Source organism: Mustela lutreola, chromosome 7 (assembly GCF_030435805.1).
Source record: "Mustela lutreola isolate mMusLut2 chromosome 7, mMusLut2.pri, whole genome shotgun sequence".
Taxonomy (NCBI): domain Eukaryota; kingdom Metazoa; phylum Chordata; class Mammalia; order Carnivora; family Mustelidae; genus Mustela; species Mustela lutreola.
In genome coordinates this window covers 87,646,885-87,662,503 of record NC_081296.1, presented here as the reverse complement: position 1 = coordinate 87,662,503, position 15,619 = coordinate 87,646,885, and the positions used below count along the sequence as shown (strand labels likewise).

The 15,619-nt window shown below is 38.7% G+C and overlaps 1 protein-coding gene and 1 long non-coding RNA gene across 7 annotated transcripts in view; both read left to right on the top strand.

Annotated features, from left to right (window-relative positions):
- HECTD1 (HECT domain E3 ubiquitin protein ligase 1) overlaps positions 1-15,619 on the top strand; it is a 99,938-nt gene that overhangs the window by 6,332 nt on the left and 77,987 nt on the right. The gene's annotated exons all lie outside the window — the stretch shown is intronic.
- Positions 6,030-7,066, top strand: LOC131836444 (uncharacterized). The gene is made up of 2 exons (XR_009355612.1): positions 6,030-6,447; positions 6,677-7,066. It is a non-coding gene; the product is annotated as an uncharacterized LOC131836444 (long non-coding RNA).

Below are 15,619 nucleotides of genomic sequence, written 5' to 3'. Positions count from 1 at the left end.
TCTAAGATCTAGAAAATGAGATATTAGGGATAGTACTTTTATTTTATTTTATTTTTAAGATTTTATTTATTCATTAATGAGAGACAGAAATAGAGGCAGAGGGAGAAGCAGACTCCCAAAGGAGTAGGGAGCCTGACTTGGGGCTGGATCCCAGAACTCTGGGATCATGACCTGAGCCAAAGGCAGATGCTTAACTGACTGAGCCACCCAGGCACCCTAGTGATAGTACTTTTTAGGTACTAGAAGGCTTTTTTTTTCTTTTTATTTTTCTTCTTCTTCTTTTTTTTTTTAAAGGATTTTGTTCATTTATTTGACACAGAGAGAGAGAGATCACAAGTAGGCAGAGAGGCAGATGGTGGGGGGGGTGGAGGGGAAGTAGGCTCCCTGCTGAGTAGGGAGCCGGATGCAATGTGGGGCTCTATCCCAGGATCCTGAGTTCATGACCTGGGCCGAAGGCAGAGGCTTAACCACTGAGCCACCCAGTTGCCCCTGGCCTTTGAAGAAGTGGTTTTTCCTAGAGTTATAAAGGATGAGTAAGTTTATGGGATGAAGTATGAAGAGGAGGTAGAAGGGTATTTGAAGAGGAGGCAATGTGCAAAGAATTTGAAGTGGGATAAGTAGGGCATGATTGAGGAACTTAAAGAAAACTAGTGTGACTGGGACAAGGAGTTTGCCGAAGTGCTGCGTAGGAGGGGCTGGATGGGGATGGAGTCTTCTGTTTATGAGAAGTAAAGCTTTTGGTTTTATCTTAAGAGCAGTGCAAAGGCAGTGAAATAGTGCAAAAGAGTGACTGGTATGATTACATTTGTTTTTTAGAAACATTACCTGCTCTTTTGAGAATAGAATAGATGAGTGAAGAGGACAGAAAGAACAATTTCTTCTAGGCTTTGCCGATTATGGTTGAGCGAGAGGTTTGTAGTAATAGAAGTATGAAGAAGTAGAGAGAGAGAGATTTAAGAAGAAAAATAGTCAGAACTTGTTGAATGATTGGATATGAGAGAGTGAGAAAGGAAGTATCATGCATTACTCAGGTTACAATGGATGGTGATGCCATTCAGTGAGAGAGAACACTGGAAGAGGTTTTGAGGGGCTGAGATCATGAGTTTGGAATTTGGCTGGATTCTCATATCTGCCTCTGCCTTCAGCCTGCTGGATTCTGTTTTGACAGAAATATATGAAAAAAATCATCCTCCACAAATGTGGTTGGAAAAGGGAGGAATGTTGTAGTGATATTTTATACATAATTATGAATATTCTTTGATTCGTTACCAAAACTGGACAAGTGATAGTTTCTTAAAGGTTAGTTATAATGTGGATTGTGATTCGTATCAGTGAGCTTCTTGTACTCTGTTGCATAAAATGTATTGGTCTCTCTTGTACTTTGAGTGAATTTTTTTTAGTCTGTGTTTAAGCTTGTAAAATTGTGCCCTGGTTATGGATTTACTGAGCTATACGATAATCCAGATATTGACATATGTCATTCTACAGTATCACAAACTCATATTTGTTTAATATGAATACTGATCTTATCAGAAAAGTTTCAATATTGGGAAGCTGTCTAGCTCACGATAGCAGGTATAAGTTTTCCAAAATTGTCATTTTTGGGGCGCCTGGGTGGCTCAGTGGGTTAAGCTGCTGCCTTCGGCTCAGGTCATGATCTCAGGGTCCTGGGATCGAGTCCCGTATCGGGTTCTCTGCTCAGCAGGGAGCCTGCTTCCTCCTCTCTCTCTCTCTCTGCCTGCCTCTCTGCCTACTTGTGATCTCTCTCTGTCAAATAAATAAATAAAAAATCTTAAAAAAAAAAAATTGTCATTTTTGCTTGAAAGCTTTAATGTTATCATTGGCAATAAGTACTGTCAGTTGTTTTCCTTGTAGTGGAAGGCTTACTTTGTTAAATTTTGAGAAATGTTTGCCAGGTTTCCAAGTCTGAATAATCACAGTTTGTCTGAAGTTGTTTAAAGTAAAAATGGTATTGCATGAAAAAAAGTGTCTGGTTGAGCTCTCCAACAGTTAAACAAGTGCTTTCCCTTGACACAGCCATCATTCTTTAGGAGGCAGAAGTGCTTTATACTCACTTCCTATTACCTGTAGTAGGTTATTAAAAAGACTGGTATTCAAGGGTTGTGATGTAGTAAAATTAATAATTTTTTTCCTTCATCAAAATTATTCTGTAGTGAAAGTGCTTCCCCTCCAGCCCCATGCCAAAGCTCGGCAGTGAAGACTACAGCTACTAGTAGTATAGTTTAGTACCCTTGCCTTGATTCATGCTGAAATGCCAGCAGTTTCATCCACCATTGCTTTTGCATCATTAGTGTACATGTCAACACAGGAAGCAAGTGATTCAAAAAGAGAAAGGACAATTGTGTTGAATTGTGTTGTGAGGTCAAGTAGGGTGAAGACTGAAAGCGTCCTTTGGATTCAGCTACCTTCTCAAGGACATTGATCTTAATGAGAGCTGAGTGGAGTGGTGGTGAGGGAGAGATTTGAATGGGTCCAGGAATAAGTAGGATATGAAGAAATAGAGCCAGGGAGTGTGGAAAACTTTTTCAAGAAGTTAGATTGGAATGGGGGTATGGGATTTTCTTTTAAAGGTCAAAGAGATAGGAGAGAGAATTTCCATAGTGTTTAGGATTCTGAGAAAGTGGGAGAAGATTGGCTTCTGTTAAGACCAGTGCTTTTTAAATTTTTTTTTTTTTTTAAAGATTTTATTTATTTATTTGACAGAGAGAAATCACAAGTAGATGGAGAGGCAGGCAGAGAGAGAGAGAGGGAAACAGGCTCCCTGCTGAGCAGAGAGCCCGATGTGGGACTCGATCCCAGGACCCTGAGATCATGACCTGAGCCGAAGGCAGCGGCTTAACCCACTGAGCCACCCAGGCGCCCAAGACCAGTGCTTTTTAAACTTTAGTGTGCATGATGTGAATCACCTGGGGATCTTGCTAAGCTGCAAATTATGATTCATTTAGTTTGGTGTGCTACCCGATAGTCTGCATTCCTAGTATGCTACCAGATAATGCTGAAGCTGTGGTCAGAAAAATCTTAACGTTTAGGAGTAAAGCTCTGGTCCGCTGGTGGAGAGATGGGTTTTATTTTAGGTAGTGTGTTCCTTGTAAAACAGGGCAGATGGGAAGATTAGATACAGATGTTTTAGGTTTGGTGGTTAAAAGTTTGAGGGATTTCTGTCAGATGACCTCTTCTTTCCCTGAAGTAGGAGATTGAAATGAATGATAGTATCTTGGATTGGTATGGGGAAATAATTATAATTTGCTAGTAGCTTGATAATAGATATCCCTGTCTCCAAGCTAACAATAACCAGAGTCATATCTTAAAATATTTTTCATGGTCTTTTCCCCCCAGCTTTATTGAGGTATAAATAAAAAAAATTATTTGACTGTACCACTCTATTTTATAAAATCTTTGGGTCTTTACCTAATGGATAAGTTTCAGATACCCTCAAAGACTTCTCCTGTGTTCTCAAAGTACTACTAGATACATACCACTAGGACTTTTTCTTTTTCTTTTGTCATTTTAAAAAGTATTTATTTGAGAGAGAGCTCATGAGCTAGAGCGACCATGAGCAGAGGGGAGGGGCAGAGGGAGAAGCAGACTACCCACTGAGCGGGGAGTTGGTGGTGTTTAGGGTTCCATCCTAGGACTGTTGGATCATGAACTGAGCTGAAGGCAGCCACTAAACTGACAGAGCCACCCAGGCACCCTTACTTTTTTTCTTCCTATTGCCAAGCATAGAGTTTGGCATATAATAGCTAATAACGACATAGTGAACAAAATGAAGTTAATTATATTGTGCTTGCTTTTCATTTATGCCTAAAGAAAGTATTTTTGGGATCATGAAATTGGTTGAGGAGCATATAAAAAGAGGAGCATTGTAAAACAGTGACAGAATCAATATATATATATTTTTCCCTATCCCCCTGCCTTTATGTACCTGCTTTTTCCATCTTAACTTCTGTTTTCTTCTACCCCATGGCAGAGTAATAGGGAAGTGAAATTACTTTTTTTTTTGATAAGCCCTACAGCTGATCCTTCCTTGGATAGGGAATGTTCATTATTTCAAATACATATAATACTAAAAAGTTAAGTAATTTCTGTTTACACAAATCAACTATTGTTTATGTACTTCTTTTCAATGGACAGCAGAAAGAAGTGTTAGAAGATGAGAACCATTCTCTGTAAGGGAGCTCATAGATAATAATCTTCAGTGAGCTTTTGTTAAGTTTACCAAAGTGTCTTTCACCTTAAAATACTTTTTAAAAATAAATTTTATTTATTAATTTGACAGAGAGAGACACAGTGAGAGTGGGAACAAGCAGGGGGAGTGGGAGAGGGAGAAGCAGGCTTCCTTCTGAGCAGGGAGCCTGATGCAGGGCTCAATCCCAGGACCCTGGAATTATGACCTGAGCTGAAGGCAGACGCTTAACAACTGAGCCACCCAGGTGCCCCTCACCTTAAAATATTAAAAAAAAAAACCACACATATTCTTCTTTGTAGCTGTAAACAATGTATGTTTTGCATACTTGTTGACTGTGCCATGAGACCTTTTAGTTCCTTAGGGCCCAGCACTGTCTTATTCATCTTTGTATCCTACCTTCCAATACCTAGCACCGTACTTGGCATAAAAAAGTACTATCTGTTCAGTAGATACTTACTTAATGAATTGCAGTCAGATTTGTGTGTGTTTTAATTGGAGAAAAGCAAGTCTGCGTATTGGAATTTTACTCCTTTTCCTTTGAGAAGGAAGGCCATAATTTTCAACTGCTATGCCAGGAGTTATTTTTAGTTAAGCAATACACAGAGAGTCAACGCTGGGAGCAGGGACAAAAATGAAAGAAGAGGAGCACCTGGGTGGCTCAGTGGGTTAATAAGCCTCTGCCTTTGGCTCAGGTCATGATCTCAGGGTCCTGGAATAGAGCCCTGCATTGGGCTCTCTGTTCAGTAGAAAGCCTGCTTCCTACTCTTTCTCTGCCTGCCTCTCTGCCAACTTGTGATCTCTCTCTCTCTCTCTCTGTTAAATAAATAAAATCGAGGTGCCTGGGTGGCTCAGTGTGTTAAGCCTCTGCCTTCGGTCCAGGTCATGATCTCGGGGTCCTGGGATCGAGCCCCACATTGGGCTCTCTGCTCAGCAGGGAGCATGCTCCCCCAACCCTTTCTGCCTGCCTCTTTGCCTGCTTGTGATCTCTGTCTGTCAAACAAATAAATAAAAATATTTTAAAAATAAATAAATAAATAAAATCTCTTTTTTAAGAAGGTTAAATTTTATATTATAAATCTTCAAAAATCTTGGCCCAAGTCCAACCAATACAGTCTAGAAGAAGGATAGGATAGTTACAGTATAAAAACTATTACAGTTCCCAAGGAAATTATTTATCTTTGGAACCTCATGAAGGCTTTTGTTCTCATTTTTTTGTTTGTTTGTTTTAAGATTTTATTTATTTATTTGAGAGAGAAAGAGAGAGTGAGCGATAGAGAGCAGGGGCAGAGGGAGAGGGAGAAGCAGGTTCCCTGCTTAGCAGGGAGCCTGACACAGGGCTTGATCTGAGGACTCAGGGATCATGACGTGAGCCAAAGGCAGATGCTTAACCAACTAAGCCACTCAGATGCCCCATTCTTGCTTTAAGTTACTTACTCTGCTTTCATCAGAGAAAGATTCTGTTGTCATTGCAGGTAGCATTTCCTAATTAGGCTATTTTTAGGTCTATAAACTGGTATTAGGTCTATAAACTGGTGTAGTACTAGGTTTAATTATATAAAAATAATTTCTACCCATAATGTGAGAGATAAATCTTCAACAAATTTAAAAGTTTGAAAAGCGGGGCGCCTGGGTGGCTCAGCGGGTTAAAGCATCTGCCTTCGGCTCAGGTCATGATCCTGGGATCGAGCCCCGCATCGGGCTCTCTGCTCAGCAGGGAGCCTGCTTCCTCCTCTCTTTCTGCCTGCCTCTCTGCCTACTTCTGATCTCTGCCTGTCAAATAAATAAATAAAATCTTAAAAAAATAAAAGTTTGAAAAGCTCTTTAATTATAAATAAAAGTTTGTACCATGGATGTATACTTTTAGCACTATTCAGAGAGTGCTGTGATTATGATATGCTTGATACTAATTTTTTTTCTTAAATTTATTTAAATTACACACAGTAAAGTTCGGAGTTTTGACAAATGCAAAGTCACGTAACCACCACCACAATTAAAATTCAGCACAGTTTCAACATCCCAAAACATTCCCTAGAGCTGTCCTTTGAAGTTAAATCCTTCCCATCTCCAGTGCTTGACAACCAGTGAGTGGTCTGTTCTTTGATGCTATAATTTTGACTTTACCAGAATGTTGTATAAGTAAAATCTCATATACATTGTGTAGTGTTTTGAGTCTGGCTTCATAAGTGTAGTATATTGCATTTGAGAGTCATCTGTGCTGCTGTGTGTATAATAAATAGGTCCTTCCTTTTATTTTTTATTTTTATTATTTTTTTTTTTAAAGATTTTATTTATTTATCAGAGAGAGAGGGGAGAGAGCAAGCACAGGCAGACAGAATGGCAGGCAGAGGGAGAAGCAGGCTCCCCGCCGAGCAAGGAGCCTGATGTGGGACTCGATCCCAGGACGCTGGGATCATGACCTGAGCCGAAGGCAGCTGCCCAACCAACTGAGCCACCCAGGCGTCCCAGGTCCTTCCTTTTAATATCTGTGTAGTACCATTTTATGGTTGTACCCCACAGATGGTTTATCCATTTACCTCTTGAAAGACATTTGGCTTTGCAGTTTTGGTGATTATGACCAGAGTTGCAATAAACATTAGTATATAGATTTCTGTGTAAATATGTATTTTCATTTCTTCTGCAATTGTTAGAGAAAAGTCTGACGGGGCACCTGGGTGGCTCAGTCTTTAAGCGTCTGCCTTCTGCTCAGGTCATAATCCCAGAGTCCTGGGATTGAGCCTTGCATGGGGCTCCCTGCTGGGTGGAAAGCCTGCTTCTCCCACTCCCCCTGCTTCTGTTCTCTCTCTTGCTGTTTTTCTCTCTGTCAAATAAATAAAATCTTTACAAAAAAAAAAAAAATCACTGCAAAATTAAAAAAAAAAAAAAGGAAAATCTGACAAGTTGGAGAATTTGGCAGACTGAGCTCAAAATTTATATGGAAATGCAAAGGACCTACATTAGCCAAAACAACTTTAATTAGAGGACTAATAATATCATACTTAAATTCCTGTTATATTGGTGCAGTAATCAAAACGTTATGGTATTGATGTAAAGCAAAATGGATTGATGAAATGGAGCAGAGTCAGAAATAGATTGACATACCGGATACCTTATTTCAACAAAGGCAGTTCAATGGAAAAGAGTAGTATTATTTTATGGTGTTGGAACAAATGGTGTCCATGTGGAAAAAAGAAAAAATTAACTGTGACTAATGTACCACACCATATATAGAAATAAAATGAATCATAGACCTTAATGAAGAACCTAAAACTATAAGACCTCTAGAAGAAAACATAGGAGATATCCTTGTGACCCTCGGTTAGTCAAATATTTCTTAAGTAAATACCAAAAGCACAACCCATAAGAGAATAAATTGGTATGTTTGAAGGTTTTTATAACTAATTGTTTGTGTAATAGAGGACTGTTTAAGTTATTTAATTCTTTGTGTGTGGTTTTTTTTTTAAGATTTTATTCATTTATTTGAGAGAGAGGGAGAGGCAGAGATAGTGACAGAGATAGTGAGAGAAAGCATAAGTGGGGAGGAGAGGGAGAAGCAGGCTCCCCCCGAGCAGGGAGCATGATGTGGGGCTTGATCCCAGGACCCTGGAATCCTGACCTGAGCAAAAGGCAGACGCTTAACTGACTGAGCCACCCAGATGGCCCTAAGTTACTTAATTCTTGAGTGAATTTTAGTAGAATTGGGCTAACTAATGTGAATTAGAATTTGTGGGCATAGAGTTGTTTGCAATATTCCTTTTTATCCTTAAGTGTTTGTACAGTGTGTTGGGATAATCTTATTTTTCATCTTCATACTGGCAATTTTTATGTTTTGATCAATCTGGCTAAATATTTATCAGTTTTATTAATCTTTATAAAGAAGTGGCTTTTGGTTTAATTCATTTTTTATTTTTCTGCTTTACATTTCATTGATTTCTGCTCTTAATTCCTTCTACATTGGTTTGAGATTTAATTTGCTCTTTTTTTTTTTTTTTTAGTTCTTAGATGGAAGCTCAGGTTACTGATTTGAGACCTTGTCTAATATAAGCATTTAATACTATAAATATCTCTTTTCTGCTTTAGTTGATGTTATATATTTATTTTAATTTGGTTCAGAATACTTAAAAATTTTGTTTGGCAGTTTCTTTTTGACCCTTGTGTTATTTAGAAGTGTGTTGCTTAATTTACAGATATTTAGGGTTTTCCAGGTATTTTTGTGGCACTATTGTGGTTAGAGAATATACTTTATATTATTTTAATTATTTTAAATCTATTAAGGTTTGTTTTACCACCCATGATATGGTCTGTTTTTGGTGATACATCCACATACACATCAGAAGAATGTATGTTTTGCTCTCTTTGGGAGGAATGTCTGTAAGTGTGAAATTAGGTCAGGTTGGTTGATAGTGGTGTTCAGTCTATATCCTTGTTGATTTTCTATTTGTTTTATAGGTTATTGAAAGAGAGGTGTTGAAGTCACCAACTGTAATTGTAGATTTATCTATTTCTTTTCACTTACCTCAGTTTTTCATGTATTTTGAAGCCTTGTTAGGTGCCTTTAAAAGGATTGTTGGGAGATTTTCTCTTCTTTATCGTTATGAAAACTCTGTTTTTATCTCTGGTAATTTTCCACGTTCTGAAGTTTATGTTGTTTTACATAACTATAGTCACTTAAGCTTGCTTGCTTGCTTGCTTGTTTTTTCTCTTTTCTTTCTTTCTTTTTTTTTTCCCCCCAAGATTTTATTTATTTATTTGAGAGAGAGACACACAATGAGAGAGGGAACACAAGCAGGGGGAGTGGGAGAGGGAGAAGTAGACTAAGTAGACTCCCCACTGAGCAGGGAGCCTGATATGGAGCTTGATCCTAGGACCCTGGGATCGTGACCTGAGCCAAAGGCATATACTTAATGAGTAAGCCACCCAGGTGCCCCAAGATTTTATGTTTAATCTCTGTACCCGACATGGGGCTCAAATTCACAACCCTGAGATCAAGAGTCCCATGTTCCACTAAATGAGCCAGTCTGGTGCCCTTCTAGTTTCCTTTTGATAGTGTTTATTTGATCTTTTCCATCCTTTAAGTTTTAACCAATGTATGTTATTATATGTAATGTGGGTTTCTCGTAGACAGTACATGGTTAGCTTGTGTTTTTTTTAATCCAGCCTGGTTGTCTTCCTTTAATCCAGCCAGTCTTTTTTTAATTGGTGAGTTTAGACCATTCATATTTAATGTAATTTTTGATGTGTTTGGAAATATGTCTAACATTTTACTTCTTGTTTTTTGTTCTGTCGCTCACCTATGCTCATTCTCTCTCCTTTTTCTGTTTCTTCTTTCCTGCCTTTCCTTACTTGAATATTTTGTAACATTTTAATTTAACTTGCCTGTTAGTTTTTGGTTCACTTTATATTTTTTTAATGGTTGCTATGGGAGTTGCAATTAACTAAGAGTTAGTGTTGTACCATTTAATGTGAAGAAGCCTTCCCTTTATCCTTCATATTATAATTTTTGTATGTTTTAAGTCTATATACATTGAAAATCTCAAGATGTAGTCTTAAAATTTTCACTTTCAAAAGTCAGTTTAAGAGGAGAAAAATAATCTGTTATATTTATCTTCCTATTTGTTATTTCTGTTGTTCTTCCTTCATTCCTGAAGTTCTTTGTATGTCTCTGGTATCATTTTCTTTAACTTCGAAGAACTTTCCCTAGCATTTCTTTTTCTTTTATTTTTTTAAGATTTTATATATTTATTTGAAAGGGAGCAGAGAGGGAAAGAGATCTTGGGGTAGGGGGGCAGAGGGAAAAGCAGTCTCCCCTCTGAGCAGGAAGCCTGATATGGTGCTGGATCCCAGGATTCTGGGATCATGACCTGAGCCAAAGGCAGACACTTAACCAACTGAGCCACCCAGTGGCCTAGGTGCCCTTTCTTTTCTTTTTTTTTTTTAAAAGTAGGAGCCACACCCTGTGTTGAACTCAACATGGGGCTTGAACTCAGGACCCTGAGATCAAGACCTGAGCAGAAATCTTGTTGAATTGGACATTTAACCAACTGAGCCACCCAGGCACCCCTCTTTAATATTTGTTTTAGGGAAGTTCATTGGTGATTAATCTCTTAGTTTTCTTTCATCTGAGAATGTTTTTATTCTATATTTATGCTGTGAAGATATTTTTGCTGGATATAAAATTTTGGGGTGACAGTTCTTTTCAGCATTTTAAAGATATTATTCCATCGTTTTCCAGCCTTTATGGTTTCTGATGAGAAGTCTGCATTTATTCTGATCTTTGTTTCTTTGCATTGCTTTTCCTTTTGCTGCTTTTAAGATTTTTTAAAAAATTTACCTTTGCGGGGTTTTGCTGTTTGATTATGATTTGCCTGTGCATGGTTGTCTTAATTGAAGTTTGCTGAGCTTCTTCAATTGTATGCCTTTCACCATTTGGAACATTTCTTTGTCAAATCTATTTTCTACAGACATTTTGTTTTCTCCTTTCCTTCTGGGGCTCCAGTGGCACAACTGTTACACTTTTTAATGTGTTCCCCTTGGATGCCTGTCACTATTTCCCTTTTTCTCCCAGTCTTTTCACTCTGTTTTTCAGATTGGATAATTTTTATTACCTGTTTTCAATTTCACTGACTATGTTTTATGGCTTTTGAGCCCATCTAGTGAAATTTTCCCCCCACTCACAAATTGTACTTTTTCTTTCTTTTTTTTTTTTTTAAAGATTTTATTTATTTGACGGAGAGAGAGATCACAAGCAGGCAGAGAGGCAGGCAGAGAGAGAGAGAAGGGGAAGCAGGCTCCCTGTTGAGCGGAGAGCCCGACGTGGGGCTTGATCCCAGGACTCTGGGATCATGACCTGAGCTGAAGGCAGAGGCTTAACCCACTGAGCCACCCAGGTGCCCCATCTTTTTTTTTTTTTTAAGATTTTATTTATTCATTTGAGATAGCACAAGCAGGGGGGGAGATGGAGGGAGAGGGAGAAGTAGATTCTGTGCTGAACTGGGAGCCTGATGTGGGGTTTGAGCTCAGTCAGGATCCTGGGATCATGACCTGAGCTGTATGCAGATACTTAGTCTGAGCCACCCAGGCCCCCCTGTACTTTGTATTTCTGAAACTTCCATTTGATTCTTTTTTATGTGTTCTGTTTCCAGTTATTTCAAGAGTGTTCACATTTACCTCTTGGGGTATAGTTACAATACCTAATTGATAATCCTCCTTGATAATATTCGTTTCTTTTTCTTTTTTTTACCCCTGATAATTTTTTTATTTTATTTCATTTTATTTTTAAAGATTTTATTTATTTATTTGACCGAGATCACATGAGGCAGAGGCAGGCAGAGAGAGAGGAGGAAGCAGGCTCCCTGCTGAGCAGAGAGCCCAATGCGGGGCTCCATCCCAGGACCCTGAAATCACGACCCGAGCCGAAGGCAGAGGCTTAACCCACTGAGCCACTCAGGCGCCCCTACCCCTGATAATTTTAATATCTAGTTGTCTCAGGCTTATATCTGTTGATAGTCCCCCCTCCCCCCCCATCGCTGCCAGGTAGGCTCCATGTGTAGTGTGAAGCCTGAGATCAGGACCTGAGCTGAGATCAAGAGTCAGATAGATGCTCAACCGACTGAGCTACCCAGGCACCCAGCTGTCTTTTTCTTGAGTTGGTTAAGTCAGATTGTACTGATTCTTTGTGTTTCAAGTTTTTTTATGGCTTCATGCCCAATGTGGGCATTGAACTCATGACCCTGAGACTGAAGAGTTACATGCTCTACTGACTGAGTCAGCCAGGCACCCCTGTTTCAAATTATTTTGGATTTTATCTTAGCTATTTGGGATATTGTTAGACTCTGGGTTTTATAACAATCCTCTGGAGATAATGTTGATTTTGTTTTGTGTTGGCATGCAGTCATTCTGATTTGATTTAGATTGCAAGTTCTGACTTGCCCTCTGTGGGTGGTGGTTCCAATGTTAGTGATATCATAGCTTTTGTTATGGTGTTTGGGTCTACTCTGTGATTCAGAGTATAATCTGGGGCTTGAGTGGTGGATTATATCATAGTTCAGTTGTCAGAGTCTTTGCTGGTGTTTTTCAGCTCTTTCCTTCATAGTGTAGTTTGGAGGTGAGCTTAGGACTTGTGTTGGGGATCCTTTATCTGCTCTTTCTTTTCTGAGATTTCCCCTGTATTTTTTGGCTACCTGGAGCCCTTTTTACTTGTATTCTAGCTAGAAAACTGGGACTTTCTTGATGTTATAGCTATGTTTCTTCCCATCACCTCCCCCTCCACTCTTAACCCTTATGCTGGCACTAAACTAGACTTGACTAGGCTGCTTCCAAGGTGAAAGTAGTGAGAGAAAAAGGGAAGATAACAGGATTCTTCTCATGCTCTTTTATCCATAGGGGCTCCTTTTCTTAGTGCCCAGTTCTCTCCAGCTCATGCCATCTCTACTGCACTGTGCATGTGTCACTCAGGATTTAGTGTGAGGCTTAACTCTGAGGTTAGCCTTGGGGCCAGGTAGGAAGTAGGAAGCCCCAGGAATTTCTCCCCACGCTCTCTGGCTCACAGAGACCCTCTTTATTGGTCCTCTCTGAGTTTATGTTCTTTGTTCCTGCTATATAGTTTGAGACCTGACCCATCAAGGCGTCAAACCAGAAAAGAAAAGAGGAAAGGAAAAATGCCCCTGAAACTTACTTCTATCATGGGTCCTTATTTAAGTTTTGACTTCCTTCCTTACTCCATCTGCTCTTTACTTTTCAGAGTCTTCAGATGGTTGCTTTTTTTTTTTCCCCCAAGGTTTTTGATTATAATTGGGAGAAATAGGCTATAATAAACTTAATGTAGTTGACTTGCCCCAAATTTTAAATTTATTTTTCTGGGAATTGTAAAATACACTTGTTTTAGAGATTTAGAAAAATCAGAAAAGCTTAGAGAATGAGAAGTGCAGAGAATGAGAAATTTGTATAAATCAGAAAAGTTTAGAGAAGTTTTTAGAGAAATTATCTGTAATTGCACTACCTAGTACTAAGCTATTTTAACTTTTTCCTTTGTTTTTTTTCTCTGAATATTTTATCGTGATGAACACCTTAATGGATATGATTTTTCTTCTTTTACCTAATATTTTTATTAAACAGTATTTGTATCATAATCTTTTTAGTAAGTACCTCAGTAAAACCAGCATAATCTGTCATATGGATGTGTCATATACTTAATCATGCCCTTGTTATTAGATACATGATTTATGTCACTGTGACTATCTTTGTATATACCTTTTTAAAATTAACATATAATACATTATTTACTTTAGGGGTACAGGTCCGTGAATCATCAGTTTTACACAATTTACAGCACTCACCATAGCACATACCCTCCTCAATGTCCATAACCTAGCCACCCTTTCCCTCCCCGCCCTCCCCTACATACATTTTTGCCTGATAACTTTTTTGGAACTCTTGACATCACAATTCATATATGAGGAAATCAAACTTTCATTAATCTGTCTTAAATGATATTTAATTATTTTCTGAAGTCTTGTAGTTTTTGATTGTTTTGAATTTTAGAGTTCATTGTAGGAAAATGTAATTGAAGATGATGTTATAAGCTTTCAGTCCTTGGAGGTATGAATTAATAGGTTAGTAAATTGTGATTTTTTTTTTTTTAAGGGAAAATGGAATGGAGTTTTTGTGATTCTAATTAGAGACTCTCTATAGCCTGAAGTGTTTGTCTGTGGGTGTATGCATGCAGCTTTAGGTTCTTTTGTATTTTCTTGGTGGGGCTTGAATAATTCTGTGTTTAATTTTAAGTTTATTTGGGCACCTGGGTGGTACAGTCAGTTGTGTCTGCCTTTGACTCAGGCTATGATCCCAGGGTCCTAGGATCTAGCCTCGAGTCAGGCTCCCTGCTCAGTTGGGAGCCTGCTTCTTTCTTACCTTCTGTGCCACCCTCTTCAAACCCCCTGCTCATGCTCACTCACCCTCTCAAATAAATAAATAAAATATTTTTTTTTTTTTTTTTTTTTAATTAAAGTTTATGGCACCTGGGTGGCCCAGTTGGTTAAGCGACTACCTTTGGCTTAGGTCATGATTCTGGAATCCCAGTATCAAGTCCCACATCAGGCTTCCTGCTCAGCAGGACTCTCCCCCCTCTCATGCTCTCTCACATACTCATTCTCTCCCTTCAAATCAATAAAATCTTGTTTAAAAAAAGTTTATTAATTCTATCCTGGCCAGCCAAATTTTAAGTGTTTTATCAGTTTAAGTGTTTATCAGTTTACATATAAGTGTTTATCAGTTTAGCAAAAATTTATTTTATTTTATTATTTTTTAAGATTTTATTTATGTATTTCACAGAGACACAGTGAGAGAGAGAACACAGGAGGGAGAGTGGGAGAGGAAGAAGCAGGCTTCCCGCTGGGTGGGAAGCCCGATTTGGGGCTTGATCCCAGGACCCTGGGATTATGACCTGAGCTGAAAGCAGAGGCTTAACCCACTGAGCCACCCAGGGGCCCCCAGGTTAGCAAAAATTTAAAGGTAGTAGCATTTTGTATGGCTTAGCAGTGGGGAAATAAGTACTCTAAAATGCTTGTGGTGGAATTATACTTTTGTTTTTTTGACTTATTTTATTTTTTATTTATTTACTTATTTAATTTTATTTATTTTATTCATTTATGTTACTTTTATTTTTTAAAGATTTTATTTATTTATTTGACAGAGGGAGACACAGAGAGGGAACACAAGCAGGGGGAGTTGGAGAGGGAGAAGCAAGCTTCCCGCTGAGCAGGGAGCCCGACATGGGGCTCGATCCCAGGACCCTGAGATAATGACCTGAGCCGGAGGCAGATGCTTAACAATTGAGCCACCCAGGCGCCCCTTTAATTTTTTTTTAGATAGAGTGTGCTGGGGAGGCAGAGGAGAGGGAGAGAGAGAATCACAAGCAGGATCTACACCTAGCGTCTCCTGACAAGAGGCCTTGAGCTCATGGCCCTGAGATCATTTCCTGAGCTGAAATCAAGAGTCGGGTGCTTAACCAACTGAGTTACCTAGGTGCCTCTCAAGTTTTTATTTAAATTTGCAATCAGAAATCTGTGTATAACCTTTGACCCCCAGAAACTTAACTACTTATATCTTCCTGTTGACCAGAAGCCTTACTGATAGAAATAACAGTTACTGGATGGTATTTATGAAAAAACAAAAACAAAAATCCCCAACAACCCATGTATAAGTGGGTCTGCACAGTTTAGACCCTGTGGTCAGCTGTACTGGTACAGGTGTGTAAAGATACACCTCCAGGAGTATTCACTACAGCACTATTACAAATAGTAAAAAAACTGGAAACTACCCTAGTGGTGAATAATGTATGGCTCTTCATTATACTGGATGTTATGTTGACATTAGAAAGATTGAGCTAGGCTTGTTTATTTTAAAGTCGGAAAG